The 27318-nt window shown below is 43.6% G+C and overlaps 1 protein-coding gene across 1 annotated transcript in view; it reads left to right on the top strand.

Moving 5' to 3' along the window:
* The first annotated feature begins 19180 nt into the window (after window positions 1-19180).
* stat3 (signal transducer and activator of transcription 3 (acute-phase response factor)) overlaps window positions 19181-27318 on the top strand; it is a 61818-nt gene continuing 53680 nt past the window's right edge. Inside the window, exons 1-2 of the mRNA XM_070864325.1 lie at window positions 19181-19405; window positions 21343-21423. The gene's annotated coding sequence lies outside the window, so the exon portion shown is untranslated. The remainder of the gene's footprint in view (window positions 19406-21342; window positions 21424-27318) is intronic.

Below are 27318 nucleotides of genomic sequence, written 5' to 3'. Positions count from 1 at the left end.
TTTGCTCTAACAAGCTGCTGGTACATTATGACCCATGTAAACGTTTAGTATTGGCCTGTGATGCCTTGTCATATGGAATTGGTTGCGTACTCCAACAAGCTAATGAGTCGGGTAAACGTCAACCAGTCCCGTACGCTTCAAAAGGTTTGTCTAAAGCAGAAAGAGCCTACAGCATGGTAGAGAAAGAAGCAGTAGCCTGGGTGTATGGGGTTAAAAAGATGCATCAGCATCTGTTAGGTCTTCGGTTTGAACTGGAGACAGATCACAAGCCGCTCATTTCACTGTTCTCTGAAAACAAAGGTATCAATACCAATGCTTCATCCCGCATCCAGAGGTGGGCGCTGACATTATCCGCTTATGATTATGTCATTCGCCATAGACCTGGCACTGAGAATTGTGCTGATGCTTTGAACCATCTGCCGTTGCCCACACCGGAGGTGGAAACACCACAACCGGTGGACCTATTGTTAGTTATGGATGCTTTTGAGAGTGAAGGAGCCCCTGGCATGGCTCAACAAGTTAAGACCTGGACCAGCCAGACCCGATTTTATCGGTGGTGAAGAGTTGCTTCCTCAAAGGTGATTGGTCTGCCTTACCCAAGCAAATGTGCAAGGAGAGCAAACCTTACATTCATCGCAAAGACGAACTGTCTATTTCGTCGGATTGTATACTGCGGGGCAATCATGTTGTTATGCTCAAGAAAGGGAGAGAAAAATTTGTACGTGAGCTACATAGCACACATCCTGGCATTGTAATAATGAAAGCTATTGCCAGGTCTCATGTATGGTGGCCGGGAATTGACTCTGAGCTGGAATCATGTCTGCATCAGTGCAACACTTGCATGCAGATCAACAAAGCCCCAGCGGAATCGCCGTTGAGTCTGTGGTTGTGGCCGTCGAAACCATGGTCCAGGATCCACATCGACTTTGCAGGTCCCTTCCTGGGGAAGATGTTTTTAGTTGTGGTGGATGCATATTTGAAGTGGATAGAGTGTATAATCATGTCATCCAGCACATCCACAGCTACCATTGAGAATCTCAGTGTCATGTTAGCGACAACGGATCGTGCTTCACCAGTCAGGAGTTTCAAGAGTTCATGAAATTCAATGGTATCAAACATGTAAGGTCAGCACCGTTCAGACCTGCACCCAATGGGCAAGCAGAACGCGCTGTCCAAATCATAAAGCAGAGTATGAAACGAGTAACCCAAGGGTTACTGCAGACCCGCCTGTCATGCATACTGCTTAGTTACAGGACAAGACCACACATGCTTACCGGGGTCTCGCCTGCTGGACTAATGATGAAGAGAGGTCTTAAGACCAAGCTTTCTCTTGTATAATCATGTTGAATATAGAAGACAAAGTCAGCAAGGGTATCACGATATTTCTGTAAATGATCCTGTATATGTTCTGAATTATGGTCAGGGTCCCAAGTGGTTCGCTGGTACTATCATGGCCATGGAGGGCAACAGAGTATTTATTGTCAAGCTCAAACATGGGCAAACGTGCAGGAAACATATGGATCAGACAAAGCTGCGGCACACAGACGAACCGGAACAGTCGGCGGAAGAGACAATTGACGACCAACCAACCAACCCCCAGTCATCAGAGGATTCAGTGGTCATCAGTGAATCGGGACTTTCAATCACTGACATGGTCAATGAAAATGGACTTTCAATCCCTGACATGGCCATTGCCACTCCCACCAGGTCACCACCCAGCCACCAGTCACAACAGACTCTGAATACTCACCCATGGCTGGAGTTGAACTGAGACGGTGAACCCGGGAGCATAAAACACTGGGCCGCCTCAATTTGTAAAAGACTGTGTTAATATCTCAGAGGGAGGTATTGTCATGTATCTACTTTTTGAATCACTAGTCACTAGATGGCGTCACTGTTGGAGGCCATTGGGCTGCACGCACGCATGTGCAGCCCAAGTATTAAAGGCCAGCCATTTTGTATATTAATCACTTTGGGCCAGAATAAAGCAGTTAAACCTCTTGGAGTTAAACAGTACTCAGACTAACAGTTATTGCATACAGAACTCTACCATTTATTGTGTATTCCCTTGCCTTGTTAGCCCTCCCCAAATGCATTACCTCACACTTCTCGGGATTGAATTCCATTTGCCACTGTTCTGCCCACCTGACCAGTTCATTGATATCTTCCTGCAAGTATCAGTGTGGATACAGAAGGTACTTACTGGGATAAAATAAATCAGGAAGAATACCAGTTCTGATGAAAGGTCATCGACCTGAATCGTTAACACGGTTTCTCTCTCCACAGATGCTGCCTGCCCTGTTGAGTATTTCCAGCATTTTCTGTTTCTATTTCAGGAGGAATACTTCCAGGTACAGCAGGGCAGAAGGATAGGAGAACACAGGTTCAACATTTTGAAAGACTAGCATAGCACAGATGCCACAAAGTATTTCCTGACCCAAAAGATGATCAGTAGCTGGACATGGTTGCTAAGAAAAGTGATTGATGCCAGGAGACTGGACTCAATTAAGAAACAGCTAAATGCTGTAATGATTGGTATTCTGGAAGGATGAAATCAAATGAACTGAAGGGTCTTCTTAATCAAAAACTTCCTTGTAATTGTGCATTTATCTTACAGTCTTGTCACAGTCTGCACCATCCATTACTGCAGTAGCAATACGAGAACATTACTGAGGTGATGTTGCTACCTTTGGTGATCCACTAGCCAAGGTTGATTTCCCCAGTATCATTGAGATACCAGCACCAACCAGAAATGCATATGCTTACCTCCAGCCATGACAGTCCTTTTTCTCATGGCTATGAGCTCCCATAGTCATTTAGCTGTATACTTCCAGTTGCAACGGGCCCTAGATATATCATCATATATTCTCACACTCCAGGTAATGCCTTTCAGCAGCTATAATCCCAAGAATCAGAATTTCAACAACAACTTGCATTTATATAGCACCTGTAATATAGTAAAACATCATAGGCACTTCACAGGAACGTTATCAAACAAAATTTGACACCGAACCACATAAGGTTATATTAGGACAGATGACTAAAAGCTTAGTCAAAGACGCAGGTTTTAATGAGCATTGCGGAATTGGAGCTGAGTGTGGATTCACTCTGGAGCATCCACGATGCTGAGAATGACATAAGTGGCACGTGTAGTGAGTTGGTCTTACTGCATGAGAAGGATCCACAGCCAGCTAGGGAATGGAAGACCAGCAGGAAGAGTAGTACAAAGAAGGTAGTGCAAGGGTCCCATCTGGTCATCCCCCTGCAAAACAGATACACTGCTTTGAGTGCTGTTGAGGGAGATGACTCATCAGGGGAGATCAGCAGCAGCCAAGTTCATGGCACCGTAGCTGGCACTGTTGTACAGGAGGGCATAAAAAAGAGTGGGAGAGCGATAGTGATAGGGGATTCAATCATAAGGGGAATAGATAGGCGTTTCTGCGGCCGCAATCGAGACTCCAGGATGGTATGTTGCCTCCCTGGTGCAAGGGTCAAGGATGTCTCCGAGCGAGTGCAGGACATTCTAAAAAGGGAGGGAGAACAGCCAGTTGTCGTGGTGCACATTGGTACCAACGACATAGGTAAAAAAAGGAATGAGGTCCTACGAGATGAATTTAAGGAGCTAGGAATTAAAATAAAAAGTAGGACCTCAAAAGTAGTAATCTCGGGATTGCTACCAGTGCCACGTGCTAGTCAGAGTAGGAATCGTAGGATAGCACAGATGAATACGTGGCTTGAGCAGTGGTGCAGCAGGGAGGGATTCAAATTCGTGGGGCATTGGAACAGGTTCTGGGGAGGTGGGACCAGTACAAACTGGACGGTCTGCACTTGGGCAGGAACGGAACCAATGTCCTAGGGGGAGTGTTTGCCAGTGCTGTTGGTGAGGAGTTAAACTAATATGGCAGGGGGATGGGAATCAATACAGGGAGACAGAGGGAAACAAAAAGGAGACAAAAACAAAAGACAGAAAAGAAATGAGTAAAAGCGGAGGGCAGAGAAACCAAAGGCAAGAAACAAAAAGGGCCACTGAATATAAAAGGGCTGCAGGAGGGGTAAAAACTAAAAATCATAGTTTAAACACTAGGATGAAAACACTCTACCTAAATGCATGCAGCATTCGAAATAAAGTAAATGAGTTGACGGCACAAATCATTACAAATGGGTATGATTTGGTGGCCATTACAGAAACATGGTTGCAAGGTAGCCAAGACTGGGAATTAAACATACAGGGGTATCTGACGATTCAGAAAGATAGGCAAGAAGGGAAAGGAGGTGGGGTAGCTCTGTTAATAAAGGATGATATCAGGGCAGTTGTGAGGGATGATATTGGCTCCAATGAACAAAATGTTGAATCATTGTGGGTGGAGATTAGAGATAGTAAGGGGAAAAAGTCACTGGTTGGCGTAGTTTATAGGCCCCCAAATAATAACTTCACGGTGGGGCGGGCAATAATCAAGGGAATAATGGAGGCATGTGAAAAAGGAACGGCAGTAGTCAAGGGAGATTTTAACCTACATATCGATTGGTCAAATCAAATCGCAGGGGGTAGCCTGGAGGAGGAATTCATAGAATGCATACGGGATTGTTTTTTAGAACAGTATGTAACAGAGCCTATAAGGGAGCAAGCGATCTTAGATCTGGTCCTGTGTAACGAGACAGGAAAAATAAACGATCTCCTCATAAAAGATCCTCTCGGAATGAGTGATCACAATATGGTTGAATTTGTAATACAGATTGAGGATGAGGAAGTTGTGTCAGAAATGAGCATACTATGCTTAAACAAAGGGGACTACAGTGGGATGAGGGCAGATTTGGCTAAAGTAGACTGGAAACAAGGACTAAACGGTGGCACAATTGAGGAACAGTGGAGGACTTTTAAGGAGCTCTTTCATAGTGCGCAACAAAAATATATTCCAGTGAAAAAGAAGGGCGGCAAGAGAAGGGATAACCAGCCGTGGATAACCAAGGAAATAAAGGAAAGTATCAAATCAAAGACCAATGCATATAAGGTGGCCAAGGTTAGTGGGAAACTAGAGGATTGGGAAGATTTTAAGCAACAGCAAAGAATGACTAAAAAAGCAATAAAGAAAGGGAAGATAGATTACGAAGGTAAACTTGCGCAAAACATAAAAACAGATAGAAAAAGCTTTTACAGATATATAAAACGGAAAAGAGTGACTAAAGTAAATGTTGGTCCCTTAGAAGATGAAAAGGGGGATTTAATAATGGGAAATGTGGAAATGGCTGAGACCTTAAACAATTATTTTGCTTCGGTCTTCACAGTGGAAGACACAAAAACCATGCCAAAATTTTCAGGCCACAGGAATGTGGGAAGGGAGGACCTTGAGACAATCACTATCACTAGGGGGGTAGTGCTGGACAGACTAATGGGACTCAAGGTAGACAAGTCCCCTGGTCCTGATGAAATGTATCCCAGGATATTAAAAGAGATGGCGGAAGTTATAGCAGATGCATTCGTTATAATCTACCAAAATTCTCTGGACTCTGGGGAGGTACCAGCGGATTGGAGAGCAGCTAATGTAACGCCTCTGTTTTAAAAAGGGGGCAGGCAAAAGGCAGGTAACTATAGGCCGGTTAGTTTAACATCTGTAGTGGGGAAAATGCTTGAAACTATCATTAAGGAAGAAATAGCGGGACATCTGGATAGGAATAGTGCAATCAAGCAGACGCAGCATGGATTCATGAAAGGGAAATCATGTTTAACTAACTTATTGGAATTTTTTGAGGATATAACGAGCATGGTGGATAGAGGTGTACCGATGGATGTGGTGTATTTAGATTTCCAAAAGGCATTCGATAAGGTGTCACACAAAAGGTTACTGCAGAAGATAAAGGTACACGGAGTCAGAGGAAATGTATTAGCATGGATAGAGAATTGGCTGGCGAACAGAAAGCAGAGAGTCGGGATAAATGGGTCCTTTTCCGGTTGGAAATCAGTGGTTAGTGGTGTGCCACAGGGATCAGTGCTGGGACCACAACTGTTTACAATATACATAGATGACCTAGAAGAAGGGACAGAGTGTAGTGCAACAAAATTTGCAGATGTCAATAAGATTAATGGGAAAGCGGGTTGTGTGGAGGACTCAGAGAGGCTGCAAGGAGATTTGGATAGGTTAAGCGAATGGGCTAAGGTTTGGCAGATGGAATGCAATGTCGGAAAGTGTAAGGTCAGCCACCTTGGGGAAAAAAACAGTAAAAGGGAATATTATTTGAATGGGGAGAAATTACAACATGCTGTGGTGCAGAGGGACCTGGGGGTCCTTGTGCATGAATCCCAAAAGGTTAGTTTGCAGGTGCAGCAGGTAATCAGGAAGGCAAATGGAATGTTGGCCTTCATTGCGAGAGGGATGGAGTACAAAAGCAGGGAGGTCCCGCTGCAACTGGACAGGGTATTGGTAAGGCCGCACCTGGAGTACTGTGTGCAGTTTTGGTCACCTTACTTAAGGAAGGATATACTAGCTTTGGAAGGGGTACAGAGACGATTCACTAGGCTGATTCCAGAAATGAGGGGGTTACCTTATGATGATAGATTGAGTAGACTGAGTCTTTGGAGTTGGAGTTCAGAAGGATGAGGGGTGATCTTATAGAAACATTTAAAATCATGAAAGGGATAGACAAGATAGAGGCAGGGAGGTTGTTTCCATTGGTGGGGGAGACTAGAACTAGGGGACACAGCCTCAAAATACGGAGGAGCCAATTTAAAACTGAGTTGAGAAGGAATTTCTTCTCCCAGAGGGTTGTGAATCTGTGAAATTCTCTGCCCAAGGAAGCAGTTGAGGCTAGCTCATTGAAAGTCAAAGATAGATAGATTTTTAACCAATAAGGGAATTAAGGGTTACGGGGAGAGGGCGGGTAAGTGGAGCTGAGTCCACGACCAGATCAGCCATGATCTTATTGAATGGCGGAGCAGGCTCGAGGGGCTAGATGGCCTACTCCTGTTCCTAATTCTCATGTTCTTATGTTCTTATCTTAAAGGCTAAGAGAGAGGTAGAGAGGCGGAGAGGTTTAGACAGGGAATTCCAGTGTTTAGGGCCTAGGCAGCAGTCAATGGTGCAGTGATGAAAATAAGGGATGCGCAAGAAGTCAGAATTGGAGGAGCGCAGAGATCTCAGAGGGTTGTAGAGTCGGAGAAGGTTACAGAGATAGGAAGGGGTGAGTTCACGGAGGAATTTGAGAACAAGGATGCAATTTTAAAATTAAGACGATGTCAGATGGGGAGCCAATGTAGATCAGTGAGCACGGGGTGATGCGGGAATGGGATTTGGATTAGGATTTTCTCATCGGTATTTGTTTTCAGCATTGTGGAAAGACCTAAACAGGATGACTTGCATCAGCTGACCACCTTGATGTTCAACATGTACAAGGCTTACTCATCACATAGAAACATAGAAACATATAAAATAGGTGCAGGAGTAGGCCATTCGGCTCTTCTAGCCTGCACCGCCATTCAATGAGTTCATGGCTGAACATGCAACTTCAGTACCCCATTCCTGCTTTCTCACCATACCCCTTAATTCTCCTAGTAGTAAGGACTTCATCTAACTCCTTTTTGAATATATTTAGTGAATTGGCCTCAACAACTTTCTGTGGTAGAGAATTCCACAGGTTCACCACTCTCTGGGTGAAGAAATTCCTCCTCATCTCGGTCCTAAATGGCTTCCCCCTTATCCTTAGACTGTGTCCCCTGGTTCTGGACTTCCCCAACATTGGGAACATTCTTCCTGCATCTAACCTGTCTAACCCCGTCAGAATTTTAAACGTTTCTATGAGGTCCCCTCTCATTCTTCTGAACTCCAGTGAATACAAGCCCAGTTGATCCAGTCTTTCTTGATAGGTCAGTCCCGCCATCCCGGGAATCAGTCTGGTGAACCTTCGCTGCACTCCCTCAATAGCAAGAATGTCCTTCCTCAGGTTAGGAGACCAAAACTGTACACAGTACTCCAGGTGTGGCCTCACCAAGGCCCTGTACAATTGTAGCAACACCTCCCTGCCCTTGTACTCAAATCCCCTCGCTATGAAGGCCAACATGCCATTTGCTTTCTTAACCACCTGCTGTTCCTGCATGCCAACCTTCAATGACTGATGTACCATGACACCCAGGTCTCTTTGCACCTCCCCTTTTCCTAATCTGTCACCATTCAGATAATAGTCTGTCTCTCTGTTTTTACCACCAAAGTGGATAACCTCACATTTATCCACATTATACTTCATCTGCCATGCATTTGCCCACTCACCTAACCTATCCAAGTCGCTCTGCAGCCTCATAGCATCCTCCTCGCAGCTCACAATGCCACCCAACTTAGTGTCATCCGCAAATTTGGAGATACTACATTTAATCCCCTCGTCTAAATCATTAATGTACAGTGTAAACAGCTGGGGCCCCAGCACAGAACCTTGCGGTACCCCACTAGTCACTGCCTGCCATTCTGAAAAGTCCCCATTTACTCCTACTCTTTGCTTCCTGTCTGCCAACCAGTTCTCAATCCATGTCAGCACACTACCCCCAATCCCATGTGCTTTAACTTTGCACATTAATCTCTTGTGTGGGACCTTGTCGAAAGCCTTCTGAAAGTCCAAATATACCACATCAACTGGTTCTCCCTTGTCCACTCTACTGGAAACATCTCAAAAAATTCCAGAAGATTTGTCAAGCATGATTTCCCTTTCACAAATCCATGCTGACTTGGACCTATCATATTACCTCTTTCCAAATGCACTGCTATGACATCCTTAATAATTGATTCCATCATTTTACCCACTACCGATGTCAGGCTGACCGGTCTATAATTCCCTGTTTTCTCTCTCCCTCCTTTTTTAAAAAGTGGGGTTACATTGGCTACCCTCCACTCCATAGGAACTGATCCAGAGTCAATGGAATGTTGGAAAATGACTGTCAAAGCATCCACTATTTCCAAGGCCACCTCCTTAAGTACTCTGGGATGCAGTCCATCAGGCCCTGGGGATTTATCGGCCTTCAATCCCATCAATTTCCCCAACACAGTTTCCCAACTAATAAGGATTTCCCTCAGTTCCTCCTCCTTACTAGACGCTCCGACCCCTTTTATATCCGGAAGGTTGTTTGTGTCCTCCTCAGTGAATACCGAACCAAAGTACTTGTTCAATTGGTCCGCCATTTCTTTGTTCCCCGTTATGACTTCCCCTGATTCTGACTGCAGGGGACCTACGTTTGTCTTTACTAACCTTTTTCTCTTTACATATCTATAGAAACTTTTGCAATCCGTCTTAATGTTCCCTGCAAGCTTCTTCTCGTACTCCATTTTCCCTGCCCTAATCAAACCCTTTGTCCTCCTCTGCTGAGTTCTAAATTTCTCCCAGTCCCCGGGTTCGCTGCTATTTCTGGCCAATTTGTATGCTACTTCCTTGGCTTTAATGCTATCCCTGATTTCCCTTGATAGCCACGGTTGAGCCACCTTCCCTTTTTTATTTTTACGCCAGACAGGAATGTACAATTGTTGTAGTTCATCCATGCGGTCTCTAAATGTCTGCCATTGCCCATCCACAGTCAACCCCTTCAGTATCATTCGCCAATCTATCCTAGCCAATTCACACCTCATACCTTCAAAGTTACCCTTCTTTAAGTTCTGGACCATGGTCTCTGAATTAACTGTTTCATTCTCCATCCTAATGTAGAATTCCACCATATTATGGTCACTCTTCCCCAGGTCCTTTGTGCGGCAAGTGTTTTGTGGTGGAGGAGCGGCGAGAGATCGTGGCAGAGGTGCGGCAAATGAGGGTACAGGGCCCAGAAGAGCCCAGGGCCCGGGGGCAGCACGGGACAGCCCACACTGCGATATGTGTGCGCATTAGGTCTGTGCAGCAGAGCTGGTCTCCCGTTGTCCTGGTTAACCCTTGCCACTGGATAAAGGCCTAGTTCTGTCAAGCCTGTGATGTGCAATGGTCACCACACGTTAAAAAAATGGAGTTCAGGACTGGTACATTTGGTCCTTCATTGAAACATCTGTGAACTCATATGGAAGCAAGTAATCCTCGTTCGAGGGACCTCCTATGATGAGGCTGATGATGATGAACCCAGGTCCTCTTATGAGTAGCATTAGCAAAGGGGCATCCTCTCTGTGAGGCTAACTGTCACTCCCACCAGGTATTCAGAAGGATCTGGGTGTGTCGATACACAGGTCATTAAAGGTGGATAAACAGGCCATGTGGGAGTACTACATTGTTAAAAGTGCCGTCTTTTGGATAAGATGTGAAACCAAGGCCTTGTCTGCACTCTCAGGAGGATGTAAAAGATCCTGTGGCATTATTCATAGAAGAGCAGGGAAGGTCATCCTGGTGTCCTGGCCAATATTTATCCCTCAACCGGCATCATTAAAACAGATTATCCAATCATTATCTCATTTTGTGCTAAAATCAGGAAAGGAGATTGTTGAGATTCTTCCAATTTTCTTTCTGTGGTATGTGCAAGCACTCTCTAGTAATGACTCCACGAGGTAAGGGTATGGTACTTGAACTGTAGTGACCTTAGTCCTTTATTGCAGCTCCTAGAGTGAGGACACCAAGAGGTGAGCTCCCTTTTATACTGGGTTACCTGCAGTGTACAGGTGACCCTTAGATCTCCAGCAGCAGCACCCTCTGGTGTACAGGTATGGTGTATACAGGGTGTAGGTACATTCAGTGGTCTAGTGATACAGTACATACATTAACATGCATACATAACAACACTCCCCCCTAAGCCTTTCCCAAGTCCTTATTGCCATGACATGGGGAGGTGATCAGTAGTGGATGGTGGGAGGTTCTGGTGAGGATTGTGTGGGTGCCAGGTGTGATCCATGTGTTCATGGCTGCACACATCCATTTCCCCCTTATACATAGACCATGTGGGTGTCACAGTTGGAGGATTCCGCAGTGGAGGGGCAAGTACATGTTGTCATGGGTAAGGTACATACATTGTAGAATGTGTAGGTGGTGGCGTTTAATGGTGGGCAGGGCCACAGGGTGGTGTGGCCTCCTTGTCCCCCATTGGTGGTGGGAGTCTGGTCATCCCAGGTTCTGCCGGGAAAGCTGGAGAGTACTGGTTTCTTGCTCCCGGTGCTGGCCCTGGTGGCCAAGGGGTGTAGGGCCGATCTGGGACAGGTTGCCAGTGGTGGTGACTGTGCTGCCCATTGACCGCTGTCCCTGCAGTGGGTATTCTCCCACTGGGTGTGTGTGAACCCTTCCTGGGGCATCACAATTGTCCCGGAAGCACAGGCTACATGATCGGGTAGCCCGCTGGACCTGGGTGTTTCCCACGGGGGTTTCCTTTGGCATTGACAGCATACATGTAGAACCCGGTATCATTCCTCTTTCTATCAATAGCATACATGACACATTGGCTCCGATTGCATCTAGTCGACTTAACATTGTTATATCTCTGTACACTTTCGCTTTTGTCACTTACAACGCTTTCCTGTGTGCTATCAGTATCTCTGTACAAGGTTACATTTATCATGTTAGCATTACTGGCATCACTGTTCAACAGTACAAACTTGTTACTTACATCACTTTTTGAAGCATTCATTACATTTCTCCCATTAGCATTGTCGGCATCACCATTTAACAGTACATTTGTATACCTGCATTCATTTACTACACTTTTATCTTTAAATCACTGGCATCGCTGTGCCTAGAGTGGAACTGTCCCTTTAATTGTTTTGGGTTGCCGGTCTCCTTTAAGAGGGCCTTACAATCTTTACCCCAATCCGGTTCGCCGCTCGGTAACACATGTTGCTCCCTCAACGCTGCCTCTCGTGGTCTGGTCGCGGCCATCTTGATTCCAGGTGTTTCGCCTCGTGGTGCGGGCGCCATCTTTTCTCTCTCCACGGGGTAGGCTGCGGTGGTCCTTTTATCCCCAGGTTCTGCCACGGACGCTGGGGATCTACCTTCTGTGCCGATCTTCTTCCCTCGGAGTCCTGCCACTGGAGCCCGGAAGGTGAGGTCTGGTTGTTCAGGTTGGATCATCTCACCGCTGAGTTGTGCAGTCTGTGTCGTCGTCATGCAGTCGAGTTGGACGGTAAGATTTTCAGGTGCCGCGATGGATCCAAGTTTGGGGCTGCATAGGATGTCGATTGCCAGGGCCCGAAGGCCGATTTGGACTTGCTTCATTCATCTTCTTCCCAGCAACCTTGGACCATCACCGGCAACGATCCACAAGGGGAGCTTGTACATCGCGCCGCCATGGGACATCTGAACATCCACGCTGCCAACGACTGGGATGGTGCCTTTTGTGTAGGTGCGCAGCTTTGCCTGCATTGGAGACATTTTGGGTCGTTCGGCAGGATTGTCCCAGAGTTTCTCAAAGGCCGTCTGATTCATCCATGACTGGCTCGACCCCGTATCGATCTCCATCGAGACTGGAACCCCGTTGATTTCGACTTCCATTTTCCACGGAGAGCTCTCGGTGGAGCAGGTATATATTCCGTATTCCTCTTCCAGGGGCTGAGCAGCTTCGTCTTCATCAGTGCTGGAGCCCGGGTGATCGGCCAACTCTTCAGCGACTCAGTGAGTAAAACTTTTTCTACACATTCGCTGAAGGTGACATTTAATGTTGCAGCCTTTGCAGGTAAAGTCTTTGTATCGGCACTGGTGGGCCCTGTGGTTTCCTCCACAGCGCCAGCACGGGGCTAGCCGGTTGGCCTCATGTGGCGGACTCAGGATTGTGGGACTCGGGACAGCATTCTTGCCTCTGAAAGTCGCCATTCGTTTCTGGGTGTGAGTCCTGGTTGTGAGTCATCATCCGTTTGGAGTCGCAGACCGAAATAATGAAAGCCTGGCTCACTTTGATTGCCTTCTACAGGGTGACCATAGTTGTCTGCAGAGAGCAGCTTGTGGAGGGGGCCTCGTGGCCAATTCCAATAACGAAGATGCCTTTTAGTGCTTCGGTGAGGTGGTTGCCAAAATCACATGATGCAGCCAATCTTCTCAGATCTGCAGCGTATTTAGCAATTTCTTGGCGGGTGTAGAACTAGTACCTGGCTGTGAGCATGCTCTCTTTAGGTTTGAGTTGTTCTTGCATTAAAGTTACGAGCTCTGCATAGGTCTTGGTTGTCATCTTTGCTGGGACTAACAGGTCCCTGAAGAGGCCATGGACAGTGAGCCCACAACTGCTGAGCAGGATGGCTCTGCGCTTGTTTGCCAGTGAGATTGGTGAGTCCCCAGCCTGGTTGTTCGTGGTGAAAAAGTGTTCTAGCCTTTCCACAAAGGCATCCCAATCTTCCCCATCAGCGAATTGTTGGAAGTTGCTTAGATTAGACATATTGTGCGTGGAAATTCGAGACCTTGTCGCCAATTGTGGTATATGCAAGCACTCTTTAGTAATGACTCCACGAGGTAAGGGTATGGTACTTGAACTGTATTGACCTTAGTCCTTTATTGCAGCTCCTAGAATGAGGACACCAAGAGGTGAGCTCCCTTTTATACTGGGTTACCTGCAGTGTACAGGTGACCCTTAGGTCTCCAGCAGCAGCACCCTCTGGTGTACGGGTATGGTGTATACAGGGTGTAGGTACATTCAGTGGTCTAGTGTTACAGTACATACATTAACATGCATACATAACACTTCCCTCTCTCCTGAAGTCCTATACTGGGACCAATGTTCCCTGTATTTTTCTTTTGGGCTGCACAGCCCCTTTAATGGGCCACGCGGCCCAGTCAAAATTCTGCGCATGCGCGGTTTTTCTAATTAAAAGCCGCTGAGTGCCTGCGCAGGACCTCCAGACCGCTGCACGGCCACATGACCACACAGCTTAATGGCACCATTGACTGGGGCTTGGTTCCACAGGTGCCAGCTGACCTCCAATGCGGTGGATGTGGAGAGGTCTTTTGTGCAAAACCAGGACAGAAGAACCAGAGTAAACCACAAGCTAAACTGAACATAAAGTACTTCTTTATACTTCTACTTTGAATCATTAACTGCTGGAATAGACTGCCATCTTATACATTGGCTGAAGCTTTCAAAGTGAATGGGACCAATTACTGATATAGGACAGGATGCATGGACTTGGTGCGGGAAATCAAAAAAAAAATCATAGCAGATCTTGAAAATGCCATGATGACAGGGAAAACTGAATGAGTGGCATGGCCTCTCCTGCTGGAAAGTACGTATGTGTGCATGTTAAGTAGAGATACATTCGGCCATGGCTGCAGGAATCTTCTTCTTAGGCAGTCCCTTGGCATCGAGGGTGACTTGCTTCCACACGAATATGAGTTCTCAGGTGACTGAAGAGACCAATGCGGGACCTACAGTCTCTATCACAGGTGGGGCAGATGGTGTTTGAAGGGACGGGTAGATGGGGTGCTTGGGTTGTCGTGCGTTCCTTCCGCTGTCTGCATTTGGCTTCTGCGTGCTCCTGGCGGAGAAACTCGAGGTGTTCGGCGGATGCTTCTCCTCCATTTTGAGCGGTCTTGCGCCAGGGATTCCCAGGTGTCGGTGGGGATGTTGCACTTCTTCAAAGAGGCTTTGAAGGTGTCCTTGAAGCGTTTGCTCTGCCCACCTGGGACTCGCTTGCCGTGATGGAGCTCTGAGTAGAGCGCTTGTTTTGGAAGTCTTGCATCGGGCATGCGGACGATGTGGCCCGTCCATCGGAGCTGACCAAGTGTGACACAACACTCATTGTTTAGGTTTATACAGGAGCTTGGCCAAAATGGACAAAATATTGCTGTTCATGTGCAACAAAACAAATTACTTTTTGTCTATTAAATTTTTGACTGCGTTTCTTATGTTGAGAAACAGCCTGTGAGATAGTAAAATCCCACAGGCAAACAGGGTATTATTTCGCAAAGGAAAGTCCATGATTTTAGAGACTAGAGAGGCTGGCTGCTGTATCCTTTACAAGGTGCAAACTTATTAAGGAAAACATAACAGGGGGCCTATCTGTGCTAACTGTTATATGGCTACAGATGTCACATTGTATGGCAAGTACTGTAGGTTATTATCACAGATTGGATATAGATTTGATATTGATCAAGGAAATTCAGTATAACTACAAAGACGTTTGGATTGTATTTCTGTGGGAAGCTTCTTGTCCTAAGAAAAAGTTAGTTTTCCAACCGCCAGGGAATTTTTGTGTTTAAGTTACAATGTAAGAATTAAATATCTGTTTTAAAGTCTATGCATAGAGAGAAAGCAAATAACATCTCTATTATTTGATTCATGACCATCTTTCCCATCCCTCCCAATCCGTGCCCATCTTTCCCGCAATTCCATGTTTGAACCCCTCCAATACGGTTTCCGCGCCTGCCACAGTACCGAAACGGCTCTCATTAAAGTCATAAATGACATCCTTTGTGACTGTGACAAAGGCAAACTATCCCTCCCCGTCTTTCTTGACGTCTGCAGCCTTTGACACGGTTGACCACTCTATCCTTCACCAATGTCTCTCCACTGTCATCCAGCTGGGTGAGACTGCACTCGCCTGGTTCCATTCTTATCTCTCTAATCGTAGCCAGAGAATTACCTGCAACGGCTTCTCTTCCTGCTTCCGCATCGTTACCTCTGGTGCCCCCAAGGATCTATCCTCGGCCCCCTCCTATTTCTCATCTACATGTTGCCCCTTGGTGACATCATCCGAAAACACAGTGTCAGTTTTCACATGTACGCTGATGACACCCAGCTCTACCTCACTACCATTCCTCTCAACCCCTCCATGGTCTCTAAATTGTCAAATTGCTTGTCCGACATCCAGTTCTGGATGAACAGAAATTTTCTCCAATTGAATATTGGAAAGACCAAAGCCTTTGTTTTCGGTCCCCGCCACAAATTCTATTCCATGGACACTAACTCCATCTCTCTCCCCAACTCCTGCCTGAGGCTGAACCAGACTGTTCGTATCCTTGGTGTCATACTTGACCCTGAATTGAACTTTTGGCCACATATCCGCAGCATAATTAAGACCACCTATTTCCAGCTCCGTAATAGCACCTGTCTCCATCCATGCCTTTGTTACCTCCAGGCTTGACTATTCCAATGCACTCCTGGCTGGCCACCCACATTCTACCCTACGTAAACGAGAGGCGATCCAAAACTTGGCTGCCTGTATCCTAACTCCACCAAGTCTCGCTCGCCCATCACTCCTGTGTCGTTGACCTACATTGGCTTCTAGTTAAGCAAAGCCTCGATTTCAAAATTCTCATCCTTATTTTCAAATCCCTTCATGGCCTCGCCCCTCTCTATCTCTGTAATCTCCAGCCCTACAATCTCCACAAGATGTCTGCATTTCTTTAACTCTGCCCTCCTGAGCATCCTTGATTGTAATCACTCAACCATTGGTGGCCGTGCCTTCTGTTGCCTAGGCCCCAAGCTCTGGAACTCCCTGCCTAAACCTCTCCGCCTCTCTATCTCTCTTTGCTCCTTCAAGACACTCCTTAAAACATATCTCTTTGATCAAGTTTTTGGTCACTTGCGCAAATTTCTACTTAGGCGGCTCAGTGTCAAATTTTTATCGCATAGTACTCCTGTGAAGAGCCTTGGGACATTTCACTATGTTAAAGGCGCTATATAAATACAAGTTGTTGTTGTTGTATACGAACATATGAACAATCATGGACAGATGAAGACCCTCTGGTCCATCCAGCCAGTCCCATACAATTGCGATACCTTATGTATCACAATATACACACTCACTAACCCACCCTAACCCATGTGATCTCCTGGGAAAGGCAAAAAAAGATTTTAAAAACCCAGGCCAATGTGGGAAATTCCTCTTCAACCCACCTAGGCGATCAAAACTAGTTTTTAAAAAGGTATTTGTTCCCAGATGTGGGCGTCGCTGGCAAGGCTGGCATTTATTGCCCATCCCTAATTGCCCTCGGGAAGATGGGGCTGAGCCACCTTCTTAGTCCAGGAGATCCTGAATTCCTTGCAGTACCTACCTTCTGTAAGAGGTGATCTCCACCCCAATCAGAAACAGCCTGAAGCTAGATCGATAGTGAAGTGTGTGATTCACTGTTTTATAATGTAAGATTATATTGTTCATTTATTTAAATAAATTGTTCATGGTTTAAATTCTGAGCCTCGCCCTGATAAATTGTATACTTAGTCCACTGTTTAGAGAGATGAGAATCACATGGAGGCACGTTGTATAATCCAGTAGCTGTTAAACAAAATCAGAGTCCTCTGACGTGATCCCTGGGTCTAGCTATTGTTTACCTAGATGTTGAGGAGGAAAAGGTTCATTCAGCATCATGGGCGGAGTGAGGTCCTTTTATGTGAGTGGTTGGTGACACTGAACCAGAGAAGATATCTAGCATGAACACTCAAAAAAACTACACTATGGGACCATACTCCAGTATGACTCCATTCTGCCAGGAAAGGAGGAGAAAATTGTGAAAAAATGCACATGTATACAGCACTTTTTGATACAGTACACAATAATGGTGTTTAAAAATGTATTCAGAAGCCTGGCAACTGCCACCAAGTACACTATATTTGACAGACGCAGTTTTGCTAAGCAATTAAGTTCTTTCACAGCGCCTGTTTATTCTAATCTCCGGATATTTTCCATGACCATGCCATTAACTGTCTCCAGATACAGAACATCTAAACCAAAACATAGGATGCTAATTGCACAATGAGTTGGATTCATTGCCCGTGTCGGAATACATGCAGCCACCAAGTTCTGCTGGGGAGACATCAGTCCGAAGTTCGCTCCGATACTGCAACTGGTTCTGGATTTCCAAGCATCACAGGGATTATGGCCAGCTCAGTTTATTAGCAAATACAGGCAAAAGGGGGAGAAACATGGTTGATTTTACAACCCCTCCAGGGTCAGAAAACATAGCAATCGTCAAGAGGGTCTCCAGTTAATTTGTCTCATCTTTTTCAGGTGTTGACAGACCTGCCATGTATTTCTAGAATTTCTGTTTTTATTTGTAATATAGTTAGATTTGTGAAGAAATATTTTTGCATGTGGGTGTTTTTAGGTAGGGTAAGTTCCTGGAACAACTTATTTTGAGAATTCAGCTCACAAATGTTGCCACAAATGTTGGCTGCTGCAGTAAACTTAAGAGAATGCAGAATATGTTATGAAACCTGTTATATTCCATTTTCAACTATACTAAACATAAATTATCCTCCTGGTAAAACGCCCTTCTGGTAAACAGATAATTTAATATTCGTGAGTACTGAATGAAATGGAGTTGAAGAATAATATATATATATATATATATTAATGTTTTTATTTCTGTAGAAACTGGAAATTCGACATAGATATTCCCAATTAATGGCTTTGCATGTTTGCATGGCTTTGTGAAATGAGGATTGAATGACGGGAATACAGCTGCATAAAAGTTTAATTTCATTTGAAACCCCTTCCGGGAACAGTTAAGTGTAAAAAGACAGAAGTAGACTCAATTGCGGAATCTGCTGAGTAATCACAAAAAGAGCATTGCTGAAGAGTGAGAATCTGTACTTTCACATCCTGGCTGCCAACTTATCAACGCAATTGTTCTGTACAAATAATAAAAAAAAATATAATATATATAGATTGGTTTGCACTGAGGTTAGTTTTTAGTTTGAAAATCAACTTTTTGCAATTGAAGTCAGAAGCTTAAAACCTAACTTTGTAAATGATAATTAGCACTCATTGTGTGTTGCATAAAACCATAAGCAGTTGCCTGTTTCCCCTTTTCCCTGAAAAAAAAAGGGTTTAGTCATTTGACTGACAACAAAACTCCCATCAATTTGCTCCCTGGCACGGGCTCGCAGAGGGCCACTACGTCACCGCTGCCAGGAACTCAGATGATTTTCGCAACTGCGGCGGCTCCAGGGAACAGCCGCCACCCCCGCCGCTCGCGGCCCGCACCTCCCGCGCCAACCTATGGGGCGCGGCGCGCGGCGCGCGGCCCCCCCGGCGGGAGGGTGCGCGCCCAGCGCATCAGCCACGGGGGCGTGTGCCGCACGCGCGGCGCGCCTCTCAACCAACCTTGACGTCGGCGGGCGGGGCGGGTGGGGGGTGGGGTTGGGTCTCCTCCCTCCTCCCCCTCGGCCCTGCCTTCCTCGCCGATTGGCCGAAGCCCGCCGCGAGCCGGACGCGGAGTGGTCGGCCGGGCTGTCAATCCAGTTTCTCCCCCCACCTCCTGCCGCCAGCAGGGTAGGTTGTCGGTGAAGGTGGCGTGTGGGTATTTTGCCAGACTCAACTGCGTCAAAAAAAATAAATTCATTTCACCGCTTCCACCCCCCCCCCCCCCCCCCCCCTCAACAGTTTTCCAATAAATTATTTTGAAGCGAAAAGGGGTCGGTGTTCGGTGGCGGACTATTGTCGTGTCGGTGGAAGCAAGCATGTCCCTGCCGTCGTGCGAGGTGTCAGAAAGTTGGGATTGACAGGCCCGCCAACTTTTATCGCCGAAAGAGCCTCCTTGTCGCCGGCCGCAGGTCTGTCTTCTGTTCCTGTCGAGCAGGCCTGAGACTTCTTAACCCTCCTGCCCGGCGAAGCTTCCGAGTTCACAGCAAGCCTGGGCTGTTAGGAGATTTTTAATTTAAAAAAATTTTTTTTTTTTTTATTGTTGAACTGTTAAAAGATGTGCCAGTTACAATAAGAAACCGAAAACCCATCGGGTTTTTGGGAGGATTTGGTAGATGTGTCGTCAATAACTTGTGAATCTGATCTGTGGTCTGCAGAAAATTTCACACACACACACACACACAAAAAAATGGCATTTATTGATTTCCAAATAGATCGTGTATTTAGTACAAGTCTTTTCGACTATATTTAAGCTGTTCGCAGAGCAGCTACTGGCGTAAAAGTGTAAATACACGTAACAGTTGCCTCGTATTTTTTTTTAATGTAGGATGTAACATTTATTAATTGAAATGTTTCATTCAGCCACCAGTGACCGGAAGTGTTCTAAAGGGAATTGAGTGTTTGGGCATATGGCAAGTGTATTTATCTGTTGGAAGTATTCGTGTTTATTCTGTGGAAGATAATTTTGTCAGAGGTGAATGTATTTACCACATACAAATGTAAAATAATGTAGAAGAGTACAACAATGTTTGTAAGTACTGTATACTGTTGGTTACAATTCTTACAAAAAAGGAACAGTATTTGTGGAAACGTGTGTTTTACTGGCTATGTTATGATGCATTCCTGATTGCATCCCTGTTCAGTAGATCATTCTCCCTCATTTTGTAATAGGTATTCAGTTGTTGATTTGCAAATTACAGGTATTTTAAATTTGATTTGTTTACTATGCACGAAGTGTTAACTAGATTTGAGCACAAGCAATTTGGTTATTATTAAAATGTTTTGCATATATGTAGTCAGAGTAAACCTGGAGGTACCGTTCTCTATGACAACAATAGGCTGGTTTTTAACCTCATGGTAAATGGTTCCCAACTGTAGAGGTTGAAAGGATCATGCATGATGTTGTCATCCTGTTTGTAGTTTGCATGTTTGATCTTTTGCTCTGCTTTAATCTATTGCATATGTGTTTTCCCAATGATATATTAAAAACAATACTGATAGAATGGAACTACTTCGGCATCTCAGTGGCTTCCTTGTGATATGAACAACAGCTATTTTGAATTTGAGTATTGAAATATCAGTTATTTCAATATTTCAGTGTAGAAACAACCTTGTCACTTGTGGTTATAATGTATGATTTGGAGATGTTTCGTGTAGCAATCATCAAACCTGGAATGCTGCTGCTACAACTTGGCTTGTTTCAATACTCAACACATTCGCTATATTACTCACTTACGGGTGCATCAAAAAGCTTCTGTTTCTACCAGTATCTTTTCTTTCCTTGTGATATGAAAAGTGCCACACAACTCTGGACTGTTATTAGCAGCTGACCTGTAAATGGCTTCTTCCAAACTTACTACGTGCTTGACATCAGAAAATTTTAATTCCTTGAATACTAGATGAAATTCAGTGCATTTTAAAGCACCTGAGAAAATGTTGGCACAGTGCTGGCTTTAGGCTGTTTGGTCTATTTTAGGTCAGAAGAAGCAATACTTTGAATCCCCATTGCAGCATAATTGATGAAACACAGAGCATACTGCAGACAGTTCTGTTTGTTTAATGAACCTTTTTTGATATGTGTGCACAAAAGAGCTTTTTTAAACAAAAAATAGAAACACTTTTCTTCACCCCATAAAAGGTGACCTTTTAAAGATGATTTTCTGCTGTGTATTGCTCTTGTATGATTTACTTTTTCTATTTCCTCTCCAGTTGACCATTTTTTTTTGTCTGATAATTTCCGTGACTCGATTAATTATCCTCTTTCTTGATCTCAGCCATTTAAGTTCTTTTTCCATCAGTGCACACGATCAGATGTTATCTATAATCATTGTTTTTTTTTGTGTTTCAGCATTAAAGTGTAGTAAACGCATCCTATCTTGAAAAACCTGCAGAAAAGAAAAATTCTTTACAAGTCAGCTGAGGAGATCAGGTAAAGTAACATTCCTTTTATATCAATGAGTAATTCATCCCCGCCCCGCCACCCAGGATGGGTGGTCCCAAACAAGTACTATCTTATTAAGTGGTATAAACACCAAGGTAATCATTTTTTGAGAGTTTCTACATCAAAATTATTATTAAACTATGTGAACTATTGTGTATTTTTATGCAGAAAATGTCATAATAAATAGAAGCCACTTTGCAAAATGCTGTATTTCTTTTTAAAAGGAGGAAGTGCAATTCAGAATTGTGTGAGCTTTAAGCAAGTTATGTGCAAAATCCTGGCTGACTAACTTCAGTTTGCCTATATTTAAAACTGAATCTTAAGTAAAATGATTTTGAAACTAGTACTACAAGGTGTAATATTTTGGTTTAATTTACAAGAATGAGGAAGGATATTCCATTTTCAACAGTCATTTACTGATAGTGGCTTAGAAGGCTAAGTTTGTCATGGGGCACCTTGTGAATAGGAATATCATATTATTGCAGTATTCCAGTTCTTAAGAATAGGAAAAATCCTGCCATTTTAAGAATATAATTTTTTTTCCTTGTTCATAACATTAGCTGTAGTGAGATGCATCATCAGAAAATGTTTTTTTTAAAACCTGCAACCATTTTTTTTTTAAAGCGATGCATTAAAAATGTTGAATATGTACATGCTTGACATAGTTTCCTCTACAGTATAACATTATCAAAATTGCACTTCTGAAATATCTGCAAACCTCCACACCCATCTGCTTAGTTCTTCCTCTGACATTGCAGCTGTATTTGGGACATCTCTGTATGCCAAATAATGAAAGCAGGCCTGCTTTACTCTGGACTGTTGGTACAGTAGCTTGATGTATAGTGCCTCAGTTGACTATAACTTGTAGTAGTTGCTATGACAGTGCATTCTAATGTGTTATTTGTCATAAGTCTTCCACTCCCACTCTTCCTCCCCTAATTACAGTTCAATTTTGAGTCCTATTTTAAGGTATAGAATGATTTGTGGGATTTGAATTAGTGAGTACAGTACAAGCCTGCCCGACTGAAATGATCCAAACTGCAACCCATTCAGCAGACTAAGAATTTAGTAGCGCCAGAGATGTACACCCACCCAGTTGTGTCCAGTGTTCCCAAAAGTTTCCCCAGCCACTGGCATTTTAATGAGTATGTTTTTAAAGTACTAGCATCTTGTTTCTCTTGTCCTGTCTAGTAGTGAACAAAGTTACCAGCTGGTCTAGTATCTGACTTTTTCTAGTAGACATGAACTCTTCTCTAAGTAGCACTGTTCAAAATCAGAGTCTGAATTAAAGTTCTGATGAATAAACTGCTGACTGTAAGAGCAACTAGTCATGGTTCCTTCAGAGTTGGGCAGATGGAGAGAGGCAGAATACCAGCAGTTTAAAACAAGTTCTTGATTTTAAAATTGAAGTGCTGCAAAGATAAGGTAGTAATTGCATATGAATCCAAAATAGTTTCTAACCTGTACTGCTAACCTATTAAGAGTGTGAAAATTTCATCCCGATTTATTCAGAAGTTTATGCTTACAGCTTCCAATTGAATGATTTTGTGTCATTCGTAGTTGATTTTCTTGTATGTTTTTAACATTTTCCAAAGTATAGGGGTACAGTGTTGGGTTCCCTACATTTGCAACAGTGACTACGCTTCAGCAGTACTTCATTGGTTGTAAAATGCGTAGGGATGTACTAAGATCTTAAATGTTGTCAACCCGCCAGGATTATCCTGCAGTCTCCAGAAATTAAAGCTTAATCTACTGGGCACCTCTGCGCTCAACCCAGAAAAAAATTCACAGGAGCATTAAAAAAAAATGTAGTTTATAAAAAATTTTAATTTTGAACACTTGTTTATTAGTTATAAAAAATATTGAAGATGGGATGGGGGCTGGGAGGTGGGGCAAATTTGACTAGGCGAGGTGGCTGGAGGCGGGAAGTCATGTGATGAAACCTTCAGGAATACATGCAGCCAGAGTTGCCAACTCTAGATACAAGTTCCAAATGCAAGTTTTCTTTAACACGGTATGCCTCGGAGGCCATTTAGGTCCTCCCTTCCTGCCTACGGAGGTCAGAATTGTTCAAAGGCAATACGTTAACCGCAGTAGTCATGTGAAGAAAAGTAAAACCGAAAGTAGTTATTTCAAACTATAAACTTTACTTTGTAATCTTAATCCTTAATGATTAAGCAATTGCTGCTCTGAACATCTTGTTACGAATGCACTATTACCCTTGGGTTTGTGCAGAATATATTATTTGGACTTTGGAGAAGAAGTTTAAAAAAAAAAAACAATTAATGTTTCTTCCAAGCTGCTCAGTGTAAAATTGAATGTGTAATGGTTTGACTCGATCATCTGATCTCTCCAGAATTTTTTGTACTTTTTATCCTGTGCCATATTCCTTGGATAGTTTGGATGATCTTTCTTAATACCTGTGAGGTTTAGTGGGAAGACGAGAGGGATTTGGTTTTGACCATAAATGCCATTAATGATTTTAAGTCGCATTGTTTATCATTACGGAACATTTCATTTTGCTTCATAGTCAATTAATTTTGTAATATTTTCTTTTTCATACCTATATGTTGATGGGAGAGGGGGAAAAAGAGGGGCAAAATTGTTACTTTCTGATTAGGCTGCTAAAAATCTGAAGTAAAATGAATGTTGATGCTGCTCAGCCTTCACTGTAGTAACAGTCACTTTGTTGTAAAAGCTGGAAATTGATCATCGAATCATAGAAATTTACAGCACAGAAGGAGGCCATTTCGGCCCATCGTGTCCATGCTCGTGTTAATGTGAAATAAAGTTGCTTGAATAACTCAACACAAACACAGGGCAGTAATTCCGTTTTTGTATTTACTTTACTTTCAAATGGCTAGTTTAATGTTGCTTGCAAAAGTAAATAGTAATTTGAATTTTTTTGAATTAGGGGAGGGAATTGATGGAAAGATTGTGTCTATTTTAGCATACATACTGAGCCTAAGAGGATGTTTGTGTGTTTGAAAGTTTTATATTCCCTTACAGTTTTGAGCAATTTTTGATACGATGCTTGTTTACTGCAGCCAAATTTAGGCACTGGAAGAAATTCACTGATGAAATCCTCTTCAGATATCTTCTGATTAAAAGGTCTAATCAATTTCCAAGGTCATGCTGGTGACATGATCCCAGTCATGATTCCTACTGCAGTATAATGCCAATTTTTTATGTCATTGGAAAACTATGGAAGAAAAATTCCCCTTTATCTGAGAAATGTGTCAACTATACAATTTTGTAACATGACAACTGTGGAGAAAAATATCTTGATATGTGATGTCAAAAAAAACCAGCCAGTCACACTTAACCTATAAAATGTTTTGTTTGCGAAGCAGGTACAAACCACTTAACTGGTCTCATCCAGTTGTGCAGTGCACAATCACAGTAGCAAAAGGTTGAACACCAGTGGAGAAGATTGGTTTACCCATGATACTGCCTTAATTCCCTCCTGTCTTCAAGAATGCTTGGAAGTAGATACAGTTTGTTCAATTTTTGACCCTGGTACAGGTAGCAGTTTCTATAAAGCAGCCTCATCAAATTGTTTGGATGTACTACATTATTTTGTGAATTTTATTATTTTACATTGCATACAATTCATTTTCTAGTTATAAGGTGAAATCTTGATTATCTGTCATAATGAGGGGGTAACCCCTCTCCCCAGCTGGATAAATTAAGAGTCTTTGGATTACACTGCTGATTGGTGCTCTCAACTTTTGTTGTGAATTCTTTGCCTTTGCTCAGCTGCTGATTTCATAAGAACATATGAAATAGGAGCAGGAGTAGGCCATTTGGCCCCTCGAGCCTGCTCCGCCATTCAATAAGATCATGGCTGATCTGATCATGGGCTCAGCTCCACTTCCCAGTCCACTCCCCATTACCTTTTACTCCCTTATCGCTCAAAACTCTTGTCTATCTCCGCCTTAAATATATTCAATGATCCAGCCTCCGCAGCTCTCTGGAGCAGAGAATTCCAGAGATTCACAACCTTCTGAGAAGAAATTCCTCCTCATCTCCGTTTTAAATGGGTGCCCCCTAGTTCTAGATACCCCCATGAGTGGAAACATCCTCTCTGCATCTACCTTGTTGAGCCCCCTCATTATCTTTTATGTCTCAATAAGATCACCTCTTATTCTTCTGAACTCCAACGAGTACAGGTCCAATCTGCTCAACCTTTCTTCATAAGTCAACCCCTTCATCTCAGAAGTGTATCCTTCTTTAAATAAAGAGACCAAAACTGAACACAGTACTCTAGGTATGGCCTCACTAATACCATGTACAGTTGTAGCAAGACTTCCCGACTTTTATACTCTACCCCCTTGAAATAAAGGCCAACGTTCCATTTACCTTCCTGATTACTTGCTGTATCTGCATACTAACTTTGTGTTTCATGCCCAAGGACTCCCAGGTCCCTCTGTACGACAGCAATTTGTAATTTTCTCCATTTAAATAATAATTTGCTTTTCTATTATTTCTGCCAAAGCGGATAACCTCTCTCTTTCCCACATTATATTCCATTGCCAATTTTTTGCCTACTCACCTAGCCCTTTGCAGACTTTGTGTCCTCCTCACAACTTGCTTTCTCACCCATCTTTGTATCATCAGCAAACTAGACTACATTACACTTGGTCCCTTCATCCAAATCATTAATATAAATTGTAAATAGTTGAGTCCCCATCACCAATCCCTGTGGCACCCCACTAGTTACTGTTTGTCAACTGGAAAATTACACATTTATCCCGACTCTGTTTTCTGTTAGTTAGCCAATCCTCTATCCATGCTAATATATTACCCCCAACCCCATTAACTTTTAGCTTGTACAGTAATCTTTTATGTGGCACCTTATCGAATGCCTTCTGGAAATCTAAATACACCACATCCACTGGTTTCCCCCCTATCCACCCTGCTCGTTAAATCCCCAAAGAACTCCAGCAAATTTGTCAAACATGATTTCCCTTTCATAAAACCATGTTTACTCTGCTTGATTGAATTATGCTTTTCCAAATGTCCTGCTACTGCTTCCTTAATAATGGACTCCAGCAATTTCCTGGCGACAGATGTTAGGCTAACTGGTCTATAGTTTCCTGTTTTCTGTCTGCCTCCTTTTTTAAATAGGGGTGTTGCATTTGCAGCTTTCCAATCCACTGGGACCTCCCCAGACTCCAGGGAATTTCAGTAGATTACAACCAATGCGTCCACTATCTGCAGCCACTTTTTTAAGACCCGAGGATGCAAGCCATCAGGTCCAGGGGACTTGTCCCCTTTTAGTCCCATTATTTTACCGAGTACTTTTCTTTCGTGACCGTGATTGTTTTAAGTTCCTCCCTCCCAATAGCCCCTTGATTATCCATTATCGGGATGTTTTTAGTGTCTTCTACCATGAAGACCAATACAAAATATTTGTTGAAAGTCTCTGCCATTTCCCTGTTCTCCATTATTAATTCCCCAGTCTCATCCTCGATTGGACCAACATTTTCGTTAGTCACTCTCCTCTTTTTATATACCTCTAGAAACTCTTACTATCTGTTTTTATATTTCTTGCTAATTTACTTTCATAATCTAGCTTTCCTCTTTTTTAGCATTTGTTCTTTGCTGGTTTTAAAAGTTTCCCAATCCTCGGGCCTCCCACTAGCCTTGGCCACTTTGTATGTCACTGTTTTCAATTTGATACCTTCTTACCATCCTTTTAGTTCCTTAGTTAGCCACAGATGGTTATCCCTTCTCTTTGGAATATATTTTTGTTGAGAGTTATGAAATATCCCCTTAAATGTCCGCCACTGCTCCTCAACCGTCTTACACTTTAATCTATTTTCCCCAGTCCACTTTAGCCTCTTCAACAACGTTCAGCTCTGTTTCTGCTAATAAAAG

The sequence above is a fragment of the Pristiophorus japonicus genome, chromosome 21 (assembly GCF_044704955.1).
Source record: "Pristiophorus japonicus isolate sPriJap1 chromosome 21, sPriJap1.hap1, whole genome shotgun sequence".
In the NCBI taxonomy this organism is placed as follows: Eukaryota; Metazoa; Chordata; class Chondrichthyes; family Pristiophoridae; genus Pristiophorus; species Pristiophorus japonicus.
The sequence above is the reverse complement of the archived record's forward strand: the minus strand, read 5'-3'. Positions and strand labels throughout refer to the sequence as shown.